The following is a 14,170-nucleotide window of genomic DNA, read 5'->3' as shown; positions in this document are numbered from 1 at the left end:
TGTACTGTATTTACTATTGCAGTTGAGCTTATGTAGCCATTCTACTTATATATAAATATATAAGTACATATATACATATATGTTGTTAAAATGTAGAATTTATACAATAAACCATAACATTTCATGCTTCGATTGTGCCTTTCTATAGCCCTAACATGTTTTAAAACATGGTTATTCTTAACACTGGGACAATTTGTCCCCTTTTGGTCTGAACATTTGTTTATTATGTCAAAATTTTTCCAAACTCACCTGCATTCAGACCCAAAGAGCTGTATGTTCCAAGCTCCTGTGAGGTACATATTAGCTAACAATTTAGTCCCTCACTGAATCTGCTCAGTGAAATCAGCCACTGGGAGAAATCCCAAAGATCCAAACTAAGGCTCTTTCTCAAGCAGCCATTTTCCTTTCCAGCTTTCCTTCTGGATTGCAAATACCATCTACTGACCACTATTGGGCTACAGTGATGGAGATACAGAGATTCCAGAGACAAAGAATAAGAGGCTACCATGTCTCAACACAATTACATTACTTATAGTACTTACTATTGCACATTAATATTTAATATTGCATTTAAAAATCCCAGTCATTTATATGCTCCCACATAAAATTATATATTTAAAAATTATGATTCAATGGCTTTTTTTCATGATTGTCTTAAACTTTGTTAAGTACACTGCTAAAGTAGCAATGGATTCAGCTTTGGATAAAAGGACACAACTTCAAGCTAGACATACTGTGAATATCTACCTAGTCTGTCATCCCCTTAATTTTGTTATTCTGTCCTCTCACTCTTACAGAAATCTCACTTTATTTTTATATTTTATTCTGGGAAGTATATGTAATTCTGCTCTCAGAGCTTAAGAAATACCTCCTATTACTCTAGCATAAGTAAAGGGTTTAGCTAGTCCAGTCTCTGGTCTGTCTTAGGAAACTAGTTTGTCAGCTGTGGCTTGTTGCTGTAGATGGATGAAGCCATTTCCAAGTAATTTGGAGCCTAAGTTGTACAGTCAGTACAGGTGACTACAGCAGGCCCCTGGGGCCACGGGTCAGCACTTCTGAGATAGGACACAGATGCCCGTGGCCACATGTGGCTCATTTTCATTAAGCCTGCAGCAAGCAGAACAGAGTGCCTGGCAAAGGACAGCAGTCCTTCCCCATCTTCTCAAGAAGCACAATTAGTTCATTCTTAGAAAATGTCTAATTAGCTATAACCACTAGCAGTCAATCCAGATGTCCCCCAAGACTTGCTGTACACTGGGAAGGCCTGGTTCACAGGATACCCTGCTCCTCATCCTGGAACAAAGGCATCTGACTCTCTGCTACAAGGTACTTTCAAAAGTGACAGCAGCTCCACCCCAGCTTTGGATTGCTGCGAGGGGCCATCCTCAGTCCTGGGCAAAGGAACAAATCTGAACACACCCTCACACAAAGGTATTAACGTTCAACCAAACAGCTCATCTCCCTCTGGCACACTTAACCCCAGCTGCCTCTCTAACAGGGCACTCAATCACACAAGTGTCTTCTGTTTGACACCTGCTTCCACCTCCAAAACAGGCCAGATCCCACCGCCCCCACAAATAGGAAGTGCAGCAAGACGCAGCTGGCTGTGCTGAATTAAAGCCTTCACTCAATACCTGCCCTCAGCCACAGAGCTGGAGCAAGCTGATGTCATTTGCAAGAAATTTAAGGGTATTATTATTCACCTGTAATTAAAGAGAGTGGTTTGATTTGGCATACAGCCTGGGGGGAGTAGAAATTCTGTGATTTTGCCAGTTTATGAATTTTTCCACATGCCGAATGGATGCTAAGAATGAGGCAGTCTGACGGAGGGCCTACCTGAGGGAAGGTTGTCCTCATCTGGATTCACTTGCATTTTTGTTTCTTCACTCTGACGAGTTATCCCTCCCCTTTGGAAAAGAATTCCCAGGAAATTAAAGTATTGAAGTTGTCGATCCATCCATAGAAGAAAGTTCACACAAGGAGCTTTAGAAGACTCAGCAAAGCTGAGGAACTTTCATTACAGAGGGAGAGTCCTTGTCTCCCCCTACCTCCCTCCCCCAGGGGAACTACATAGGAGTGGCAAGGGGCTCTGTGTGTGAGAAGCATGCGTGGCAAAAACACAGGGGAAGCTGGTCTTTAGAAGGTTTATGCTTCAAGAGATCTGTGGGATAAATAGAAAAAAAAATGACAACTTTTTAAATAAATTTTTCGATCATGCCTTAATTATACCGGGAAGAGTTTGAAGCAACTTGAAGACACATTAAAGCACATTAATATTAACTGAATGAGAAAACCAGAAGGAAAGAAAGTCATCAAAGCAGGAAAGATAAAGGAAGCCAAGACTGTGCTCTATAAGCCAAATGTGTGAGTCGTCTCTGTTAGAGATAAGTCACGTGGGAGCCCTAGCATCCCAGACAGCCAGCAGAAGTACACGTGGGGGAGAGCAGAATGGTTTCAGTGGTCAACTTGACACGACATAGAAGAGGCCGCCTATTGAGGAACTGTCAAGGTCAGGTTGGCCTATGCCTTTGAGGGACTATCCTAATTGGGCTAATTGAGGTGGGAAGAACTACCCTGAGGACAGAAGAGCCATTTTAGAGACCAGCCCCTACTCTACATAAGAGTTGAGGGTGTGAGCTAAGCAGGAGGCAAGTGTCAGTTTCTCTCTGTAGATGCAATGGTCTTCTTCCCTGCAGTAAGGGACCCAGAAGTGTGAACTCTGACAAGCCTTCCTCCACTAAACTGCTTGTCATCAGGACGTTTTAGCAGAGCAATAGAAATAACACTGGGGCCAAATTGGGAAAGTCCCAAAACTCAAATGCTAGAAAAGCCTAAACATTTTCAGTTAACAACTCTTTCAATCATAGTTTAGAGTACATGTGTGTGTTCCTATTCCCATGAGGACAAAAGCAAATCTTCCTCTCAGGTGTCCTTCATGGTTGTGGGTCAAGTGACAGTGTATGTGACCCACTCTGATCTTGGTCAGTCTCCACAATGACAGAATGCTGTGCCCTTTCAGGTTATTTCTCAAAGCTCTGGGGGACAGGAAGTCTGAGATCAAAACCCATAAGCCTGGGGAGGAAGAGCTGGTGTCCTGGGCCATGGATGATAAGTGTCATTTTTGTTTTATCTATACACGGTAGAAGTGGGAAAAGGCCACTAATTCTATTCTAAAGACTGTAGCCTCAATGACCTAATCATTTGCCCAAGACTCCAAACCTAGAATTGAGGGATGGGAATTGGAGTGATGTCTCTGGAGTAACAGCATAACTCCTCATCCAGAGGACCTGTTCATCTCAACACCCACATGGCAGCACAAACATCTTTAAATCCAGCTTCAGGGGACCTGATCCCCCCTTCTGCCCCCTGCAGGCACAAGGCATACACATAAATACATCCAGGCACATCCAAATACACATAAAATAAAAAAAAAAACAAATCTTTTTGTTTCAACTAGCTAAAAGAGAAATGGGAACACAAACATTTGGTCCATAGCAGCCTAATTGTCTTCTTGAAACAGTTCCTATGGACCTGGGTCAGGTCATCTTGACTATACTGACTCCTGTCACTCAGCAACCACAAATTCCTACAGGCCATGGAGACAGGAGGAGCCACTGCAGTGCAGTCCCTGGGTGCCCTGGATCACACTTGGTAGTTTGAATATATTCTATACTTGGCAGTAAGTAATATATCTAGTATTGAACCATAAAGTTTCTCCAATATCACTTGATATTGAAGTATATTATATCATAGAGTATGACACTCCATGACTCTACACCTGGCTGGCTGGTGTTGAGTCGGGTAATGGTTGACTTGCCCCGTGGCCTTTCAGTACCCAGGACACATGGTACCACTCCAGTCATTTTCCATACATAGGCCAATGAGTCCTGGCAGGGATACATATTTCATATTCTCTGGGCACGGATTCTGGAAACTTCTAAACAAGCAGAAAATCCTAGCTCTATAGGTGGCTTCTCTCTTTAATCTGAGTACCCAGCGCCCAAGGCTTCAGATAATTCCTCTCTGACATCTTGTTATAAAGACCAGCTCTTCCTAAACTACTTATCAGAAACAGAGCTATGGAAAGACTCTGGGGTCCCCAAAACAAAAATACACATGTTCAGGTTAGCATGGTCAAATTCTTATTTCTAAGTAATCAAAATTAGTAATTCAGACCCTCAACATAAATTCTATAAAGCCCTATTTTCCTGAAGGTTGGGAGGTGGTATCACAGCCCACTGAACCTGCTGAGTCAGTCTTTTTTAGACATTACAACCTGTGGATGAGAACTTAACTGTCAAAGACTCTGGTGCCTGAAGGCAGATCCCAGTGTCTACAGTCACATCTATGTGACCTGAGATAAGGTTGCCCTGCCCTCTCCAAACCTCTGTTTCTCTGAATGTTCAAGGGTGCAGGGTCTCAGGATCCCCAAACTTAAAGTCAAGTTAGTCAGATGACCTAGCAAGTAAGATGGGTGTGATCCCCAGACAACATAGATGACCTTTGCCCCAGCCTGTTTCCAAGAACTGGTGAGATGGAGAAAATGACTTCATCCCTTTGGATTCTGCCATCTGTTCCGGACATTCCAAGGCATAAAATGGGTACAAATGGATTTATCTTCAGAACAAAGATGTTTCCTCAGATCTCCTTTAAATATTAGAAAGAAGAAGCCATTCGTTCTCAACACACGGTAATTAGTACAATTCAGAAAGAAGAAACTATAAATAAACAATTCTACCACTACGCATCATTTAATGCTTCTGGGAAATTCCAATTTTAAATCCAAGTATATGCCTGGCAAAAGTAGCAGATTTCAAGCAGCGTGTTTCTCAAATCCTCATCAAGTGACCAAAAAGATATCCTTTTGATTTTTATAAATATAACTAGATATCATCCTCAAAGAAAAAAAATCCCTGGAAGACCTTGAGTTTCTCTGTGGGAACAGTGGGGAAACTTATCAGAATTAAAAATAGAACCAACGTGCATAATTGATAGTTTCTTTCCATCCTTCTTCCTCCCACCCTCTATTTTTTAACAGATCTTTTTACGTAGCCCATGCTGGCTTAAGACTATACACGTAGGCCAGAGTGGCCTTAAATTTGAGACAATTTTCATGCCCAGCATCCCTAGTGCTAAATTCAGAGTCATGAATGATTCCACTTCTTGACGACTTTACTGAACCAGTTGCTAAAAACCAGATGGCCCAGGTCATTAGTGTCTTTGGCATCTCTGTTAGGGGAATGAACAACTAGGCAAGCACCATTTCGATGATAGCTCTCAAGCAGAGCCCACCACAGGCCCTCCACATAGTGGAGGAACAATGACTGCGGATTCTTTTGTTGTCCTTCAGTGCCACAAAATTTGTTGTGTCTTTTTGGCTCCTACCCTAAGGGATTTTGGTGACTTAATTAACTTATTGTTTGCAGACATGGAGTAAATTCAGTCACTGTGCCATTCTAAGCCTTCTGTCAAGAGAGTGAGCCATATCTGGACTGAGTGGAGAGGCTCTCTTCAAATCAAAGTTGCGAAGCATAACAAGGAAAGAAGAGCAGGGCATTGTAGAGTTTGTTTTATTTGGCATTCTCAGCAAGCCTTGATGGCCTTTAAACTATTAAAATGGCTGGTGGTTTCACCATGATACGTAAAATACACTGTAGGATTCCTACCGGAAGCATGCGCAGTACTGGAGTTCAATCTTGAGGCTGTTTGAGCCTTGGGCCCCTGCACCCAGGTACACAGAGTTTGTGCCTTCTGTGAAGCTGTCTTCTCTGGGCTTCGTGTGGAACCTGTGCTGACCAGGCACAAGATAGACACACCTTGGAATCTCTGAGAAGCTTTGAGATCCTGCAGTAAGTAATCTATAAATCGGGCCCTTCCTGATGAGTTATTAATAAACCCTACTTGCCTTTTTGAAAGAAAACCTAATTTCTATAATAAGATCTTTAAGTACTATGATGGATGCTAATGGAATGATGGGTTTGGAACAACAGGAAACTGTAGTAAGTGTGATTCTTGATCAGTCTGGGCTTCTGAGGTCCTGTTCACCCTGTCCCTCCTCTTGGATTCTGCAGTGGAGAAAGCTGACGCAAACCACAAACACCACCTCCTTCTCAGCGCTAGAAAAGGTAGGCCTTCGTCCAGGGCAAACACAGCCAACGGTGGCTCTATGTGGGTACTGCTATCTACAGCTCTGCCTCTTAATGTCTGTGTGTGCGCTCTATACAACTAGGACCTACTCGAAGAGAGCCACAGATTCAGCTTCTGAAGCCCGGCTTCCATCTTGGCAAAGGTCTGAATTGTCCTTGTACATTTCTAAGGCTTTCGTGGTGTCCCCACCTGAGGTCTCAACACTGAAGCTCTTAAGCCCACCTCTGTTAGCATATCTGTGTGACTTTAGCCCTCCCCTTCTTCCTGGGGCTCACCACCGCTGCCAAAAAGGAAACTTGTCTTTAAATACCTGCCACCTACACAAATTGTAACAGCCTTTCAAGGTGAGAATCCCATAGGGGTTCTAGCTAAATCCTAAAGGCACCTGAAAAGCCAGGAACACTCCACAGCATACATAGGGCATACTGCTGAGTTATGACGGAGTGCAAACAGAATGCCAGGCTTGAGGTCCCTGGCTCCACCCACTACCCAAGCTTTGCAGTGTCCATGTTTAGTGAGGTTTACGCCCAGTTCTCTGTGTCACGGTGATCGAGATTTCCCAGGTGGGCATGATGGGTCCTGAGAATACCCTTCTCAAAGGAGGAAGGCTCCAAGTCTGGAGACCTAAATATGCACCTTAAGGGGTCTGCAGCCCACTCCGAATCTGTGAGCACCCCCTGTCATGCTGGCCCCTGCCTCTGCACGGAAAGGGAGAAGAAGAGCTCCTGACGAGAGGGGCTGTCTCACGTCCTGGGAGGAAAAGGGATGAATGGAACTAGCAGATCTCACTAAAGAGCTCATCCCAAATTGACAGACACGGCAGACACCTAAGCATAACTGCCCAAATGCAAGGAAGTTTGCAGTGTCCTTTGCTTCTGACAACGAGAGATCTCACACTGCAAGCCACTGTCTTTTCCAGAGTTCCAAAAGAATTTCAAAGCTAAGTGCATTGTAGACATTATTCTCATGTAAACACAGCAGTCAACAACAATAAACTCACAGCCATCCCTTTGTTTTAAAATCCAGGCCTTCTACTGTGGGTCAGTGACTTCTCCTCTGCAGTCATCCATCTAGTGGGATTTACCAGATTGTCACACGATGACCCCTCCACACAGACATAGCTGCTGTCAACAAAAATTAAAATAATAATAATAATAATTAATAATAATAATGGCCTCCTACATTCCTGAAATTTACATTTTGACTCTCATTCTCATTGAGGCTACAAATAATGAGACGATCAGGGTGGTATGCTGACCAATGAGCTAGATTCTCAGTCGTTTTCTTCTGCCAACTTTCTTTGGAAATTAATAATAATAATAATAATAATAATAATAATAACAATAATAAGACCAATAACAGTAATAATATTAGAGGCATGGTAAAAATATAACTGTTCCAGCGGGCAAGATGACTCAGTGGATACAGTGCACGTCTAGTCCAGATTCCAGCACCCACATAAAAGCCAGGCAGCTGTGGAGGCTGCTTGTACTCCCAGCTTTCTGAGAGGTGGAGACAGGCTTTTCAAGCAAGCTGGTTTAGTAGATCGAAACCAGAATTAGCAAGCTCTGGAAGAGCTCACTGAGACCCCTTCCCAATACAAATAAAGTAGAGAGCAATTGAGAAAGACACTTGATGTCAATTTTATGTGTCTACACAGAAACACACTCATGAAAACATAATTATATATATCCATGCACCACACAAACACATACATGCACACATATGCATGTGGCAAAAGGATACAAAAGTTATTTGATGGGGCCGGAGCACACTTTAAACTCTTGGAGAGAACCTGAATTCTGTTCCCAGAACCCATGGCAGACAATTCACAACCACTTGTAACTGGAAGCTTCCAGCACCCGGAGACCTACCTTCTTTTGGCTTTCAGGGGCACCTGCATATAGAGACTAACAGGCAGACAGACAGACAGACAGACAGACACACACACACACACACACACACGTGCACACACATGTTCTGTTTAAAACATTTTTTGCTTCAGGCCCAGTATTTGCAAGTCACTAGCAATGTTTTGTTTGTTTTGCCGGTTGGTTTTGGTTTTGAATGGCTTGAAGTTTTTTTGGTTAAAATTAGTGACTTTTGCAAATAGAGAGGATAAAAGGAAGGTAACTCTCGCAAATGCGTTTCACTCAAGCACTGTATGGAGGTAAAATGCCAGTGCGGGTAGCAATATTTAGTCTCTCCAAACTCCTTTACAGGAGAATCAGTGCACGCCACTCTTCTTCATTTCCGGTCCAGCACCGTGGCCCACAGCTGTTGCTTTCGGCTCAACAGATGTTTCTGTGTCTAAACTGTAGTCATCTCAGCTGAGGTCCCTCACTCCCTGTGCGCATATACAGAAACTTCTTCCAGAAGACCCAGAATGTGCATTCACACACCCGCGGGCATGGATGGCTTTAATAAGTATTCTCTCCTGTACATGAGCAGCCAAGGGAAGGAGGACTGGAGCAATTTTAAATGATTCCTGTAAGACCAGCATCCACAGCCAATGGAATCCCACAGCCAGAGTCCTGAGCTGAGGTGTGTGGTAAGGTGAGTGAGTCTGTGTGGGCCCATCTGCAAGAAAGGGGCAATTCTTCCACCAGTTGACTTAAGACACTCTTCTTACAGTGTTCCATAAATAAGTGCCACCATCAAACAAGGCACGAGCTGCTGGTGCCTCTGATTCTTCCACTCCTGGTTCACCAGCAGAGCCCCATATTCAATGGCCATGACACTCGAAACGGGCCAAGACCCCTAAGTGTCCATCCAGTTCTAATTGCAACATTCCCCTTATAAGCTATGGATTATATGAGCATACATGAAACACTGCAGAGCACACAGCATTCATGGCAATACCTGTCTTAGTTAGGGGTTACATTGCTGTGAAGAGATACCATGACCAAGGCAACTCATAAGGACAACATGTAATTGGGGCTGCCTTAGACGTTCAAAGGTCCAGTCCATTATCATCAAGGTGGAAATGTGGTAGCATCCAGGCAGGCATGGTGCAGGCAGAGCTGAGAATTCTACATCTTTATCTGAAGGCTGCTAGCAGGATACTGGCTTCCAGACAGCTAGGATGAGGATCTTAAAGCCCACACCCACAGTGACACACCTTCTCCAACAGGGCCACACCTCCTAATAGTGCCACTCTCTGGGCTGAGTATATACAAACCATTACAATACCCGATGCTTTTATTATCGTTCAAGCCATATAAGTAATAAAAGTCAAAATGGAAGGTAGTAATTGGGATTTTATTTTTCAGTGAAAGTGTATGTGAGGTATTGAAATCATGGAACATTCTTTTAGTGGAATGGCATTCTGAAATTTAAGAGCCTTTCCTCGAGTTCAAAACAACTAGAGCTCATATATGACTGACACTTGACTCAAGTGAAGATTGGACCAGTCTTCAAGCTGATTTTGACAAAATAAGGCTCTAAAATTGTAGTGCCCACATCAAGGTAAGAAAAGCTCTGTGTAATTGTTCGAATCCATACTCAATGCATGGCTAGTTAACCATTAAGAAAGTTACATGTTGTATATTATACGTTTTTCCGATAGTTGGAGTTGGTTTTACTAGTAACAAGCATCAGGACAGAGGGACAGAGTGGGCAGTGCCCATGACACAGCAGCTTCATGTCAAGGCAGGGAGTGACTGGGTGCTCACTTAAACTTCTGTGCCCTTACTCCATCCAATGGTTTTTAAATACTAAATGTTAATGAACGCTATGGAATCCACTTACCTTTGCTAGTAAAACCATTTGGTGGTTCACTGTGACACTGACTTGCGTTGCTCTATACACTCTCTTGACCCAAGACCAAATCCTCTACAGTTTCTGTCTCATTGAGATATGGCAGTGCCCTACGGTGTTTATTGCATTTACAACTGAGAAAGAGTATATGACAAGACAGTAAACCTCAATATTAACGGAAAAGAAAAGTTCAGCTCAATGTTTAGTATCTTATACCTCACTACACAATGTGGGTTTTTTTTTTAACATTTTACTGTTTCTTTGTGAATTTCACATCATGTACCCCAATCTCATTCATCTCACCCTCCCTTCATAACCACCCTCCACCCTTGCAACACCCTCCAAGAGAGGAAAACGTCTCATTATGGAAGATCTAGTGTGTCCCACTGTCCCACAGTATGCCATACTTCTTTCCTTGTAAATGTTCCCTGCAATAACTTGCTGGTCTAATGCAAGGTCTCTGACTTCTGCTACTCTATCAATACTGGAACCTAACTTGGACTCCTCTTGAATATCTTGTTATTGCCTTCTGTCATGGAGATCCTATAGTTTTTGGATCTGTAGGACAAACCCAACCATGCCCTCCAGCAGTGCATCAATGGATGGGGTAGATGTTGGGGTGGGTCAGTTCAAAGCCCTGGATCTAGGGCTGAGAGGTATCTGAGCTGGTCAGCCTGATTGTTCTCCCTCTCTCATACCCTTAGGGCTGGCTCACTAGCAACCTCCACTAACTACCAGGGCCAACTCTACTCTGCTACCCAGGTGAGGCATAGAGTCTGCTCTTTCAAGTGTTGCAGTTGGTGAGGGACATGAACTGTTCTACCTCTCTCTTGACCCCAGGGCCAGCTCCCCTACCTGCCATAGATGGCAAAGGACAGGGGAGGGGAGGAGGACATCTCTTCCTCATTCCAGCAGACTTGAAGCAGGGCTGGCTCTCCCACACTCATGCCCTCAGGGCTGTCTTATGTGCAACCCCCACATCCAGGGCCAGCTCTGCTGTGCTTCCCAGGCAAAGGGCAGGGCCCAGTCTCCTGAGAGCTGCATTATGTGAGGGGCAGGGCTAGCTCTCCCACTCTGATGACATCAGCACCAGCTCTCCTGCCTCCCATTAGTGACAAGGGTCAAGAGGGAGGAGGATATCACTCCCTCACACATGTCACCCACAAGCTGTGTATTTTATGATGTGCGTCATGTGTTGTCTTATAACTTGGTTGATAACTATCACTATTACTTATTAATTTCCCATTCAATAAAAGTTTCATTACCATCTTCTTTTGGATGGTGGTGGGGACCGAGACATAATGGAAAAGGAAGGTAGAAATTACCAACATGTCATCCCTAGAGCTTGAACCCTCTAGTCAGAACATTCCCTGGGCTTTGAATGGAAAAAATACCCTGATAATTTTAATAAAATTGTTTTGGGGTTTTAGGTTTTTTGTTTTGTTTTGTTTTGTCTTGTCTTGTTTTGTTTTGTTTTGCTTTTGTAGTTCTGGGGTTGGAAATGAGAGTCTTTGGCTTGCAAGATATGATGGGTAATTTTGGTTGTCTACTGAGCTGGCTCTGGAATCTCCTCAAATACAAGTCTCTGGGAGTCTTGTGAGGGAGTTATTTGATCAAATTACCTGAAGCAGAATGTCCCATCCTGAATGTGGCACTTCTGGTAGCAGCCCAGATAAAGGGAAACTTATGGTTTTTGCCTGTTTGCCCTTACTCTTGCTGTCAAGTCCATCTATCTTGTGATTGCTGCACTCCTTTGCTGATATTAGAACTTCAGGTTTCCAATGAAGGCTGAAGACCAGCAGCTCTCCCAGAATCCTCAGGCCTTCATTGACAGATTGGGACTGCTGAGATCTATGGACTGAGAAACTACTGGATTCTCACAATCTCTGGTGTGACAGACACAGCTATGGCTGGACTACCTGATCCTGTAAGCAAACTAAATAAATGCAATAAATGCCATGTGTGTGTGTGTGTGTGTGTGTGTGTGTGTGTGTGTGTGTGCGTGTGTGTGTGTGTACATGTGTACATGTGTGTGTATACAGTCTATTAGCTCTGCTTTTTTAAAGAACCCTGTGCTCTACACTGACCCACAGCCACAGCACGCTTAATAAAGTATTTTGAAAGCAACATTTGATATAGCAATGTTTTCTCAGACAAAACAGTCATCAGATACCACCTGGCTTCAGAAGAGAGTTCTGAAGAGGAAAACTATTCCACAGAGAAATTTTGTTCAGAGCAGAGATGTGAATTTGCCCCTGTTCTCATCTGGAAGCCACATTCTTCGCCTCTTAAAGTGCCAGAAGTGCAGCCCAGGAAAGCACACACCCTCCCCTGATGGCTCTGCCTCTTGGAGCTAAGGAAACATTGAGGTATCTTTTCTTTCTGAGCAATTTTCAAATCAGCATGACCTAAATAATTCTTACTAGCACGTTTCCCAAAAGAATACCTATGTTGAACTCATCAAATAGATTTTAACAGAATGAGACTATCTACCTGGTCTATAGGATATTGCAAAGTTGAGCAAATCTGAGGCCTGATTCTCTTCCTAAACAGTCGCATACCACAACAGACATGAAGATCTGAAGTCTCAGCCTTGTGTGCTATAAATAACAGCTGTGCTTTCCACAAAAGCCATCACTAAATCTTCTGAAATCTGCTCTCACTTCTGTGTCTAAGATTATCTCTTGATTAACTCTATGGCATATTAGTATAAACCACTCAACGCTCTAAGGAGTTCCACAACTGATCTATCTGGTCTCCTATCCACACCAAGACTGTTTAAGAATGCAGTACTATCTCTGCTGTGCGTGGGTGCAAAACTGACTGGAAAGCGAGTACAAACCCAAAGCTATTTTATGCACTGCAATAGAAAAAACATCATTTTGTCTGTAGGTGTTTATGTTGTGTGAAGAAATTCTATTACAATGAAGAAATGCATAAGCAGATGTTTTCATTAAGAGGAACAGGTCTTGGAACTCAAGGATGCCCACACCAAACTTTCCAACAATGAAATCCTCATCTAAAGGTTTAGCATATGTGTTTTTAATGTTTTGAAAGCATTTCTCCATTTCTAATAATTTATATTTATCTTTTATTTATTAAACATCAACTAAAATATATGAAAAGGACCAGATCCAAGGGCACAGATGAGTTGGCTTGGGGGTATGTCAAGAGCAGGAAGATGTCTCTTCTCTACATCCCTCCACTTGTCACAGCCAGCTGGTGGTTTACACTGTGATGTCAGCCTCAGTAGAACATCCTCCAGCATGCAGATACCCTTGAAGCCTCAGTCTATTGCTGCTCCCTTGACTGAAGCTGGTCACAAGGTTTGTCTCCATTCCATAAAGCAAAGAAAGATCCCTCTCCCTGGAAGACCTGCAGACCCATTGGCCATCTATGGCAACTGTGGTATTCCTCTATCCATGTCTTTGTAATATAATGCTTTAGTATCTCTCAGATCTGTCCATTTCGGTCTTTAGGGAGATTCTCTCAACAGGTACTCAATCTGCAACCCATAGACCACTTACAGCTCAAGATAGCTATTTATGCATGCAACACAAACTCATAAAGTTATTGAAAAAAAGTTTCTGTGTAGTGTATGTGTACATGTTTATGGGTGGCAACGCTCATGTGAAGACCAGAGGTCAGTGTTATCTTCCTCAATTGCTCTCCACCTCATTTTTTTTTTGAGACAGGGTATCTCACTAAAACTGAAGCTTACCATTCACCAAGGCTAGCTGGCCACTAGGCCCAGAGATCCTCTTCCTCTTCCTAGAACTGGGATTATGGGAGTCCACCATCACATACAGCTTTTTCGATGAGAGTGTTGGCGATAGAACTCACATCCTTCATGCTTGTGTGGCAAGCTTTTTACTGACTAAACCATCTCCCCAGCCCCATGATTTATTTGTGTGTGGCTCAATTATGGGGTTCTCAGATGTGAACTTTGTAGACAGCAATATCAGCAATATCAGACACAGTGTCACATGGAGTGAACACACACACACACACACACACACACACACACACACACCACAGGCTGGAAAAACCTGGATTTAACCTGTGACCCAAGACATTTATTCTCCATCCAATGTGCCCCAAAGAGGCTAAAATTGAACACCCCTACCTAGAATGAGCCACCAACTGCTCCCATTGCTTGGGAGCACCCTCATGTCATGGCTTCCGTCAGCCAGGTTCACTCCTTACCAAAGGCACCATGGCTCCTATGAACATTTCCTTGGTTGTCTGTCACCTGAGTATAGAT

The sequence above is a fragment of the Mus musculus genome, chromosome 3 (genome assembly GCF_000001635.26).
Source record: "Mus musculus strain C57BL/6J chromosome 3, GRCm38.p6 C57BL/6J".
In the NCBI taxonomy this organism is placed as follows: Eukaryota; Metazoa; Chordata; class Mammalia; order Rodentia; family Muridae; genus Mus; species Mus musculus.
This window is presented reverse-complemented; position numbering follows the sequence as displayed.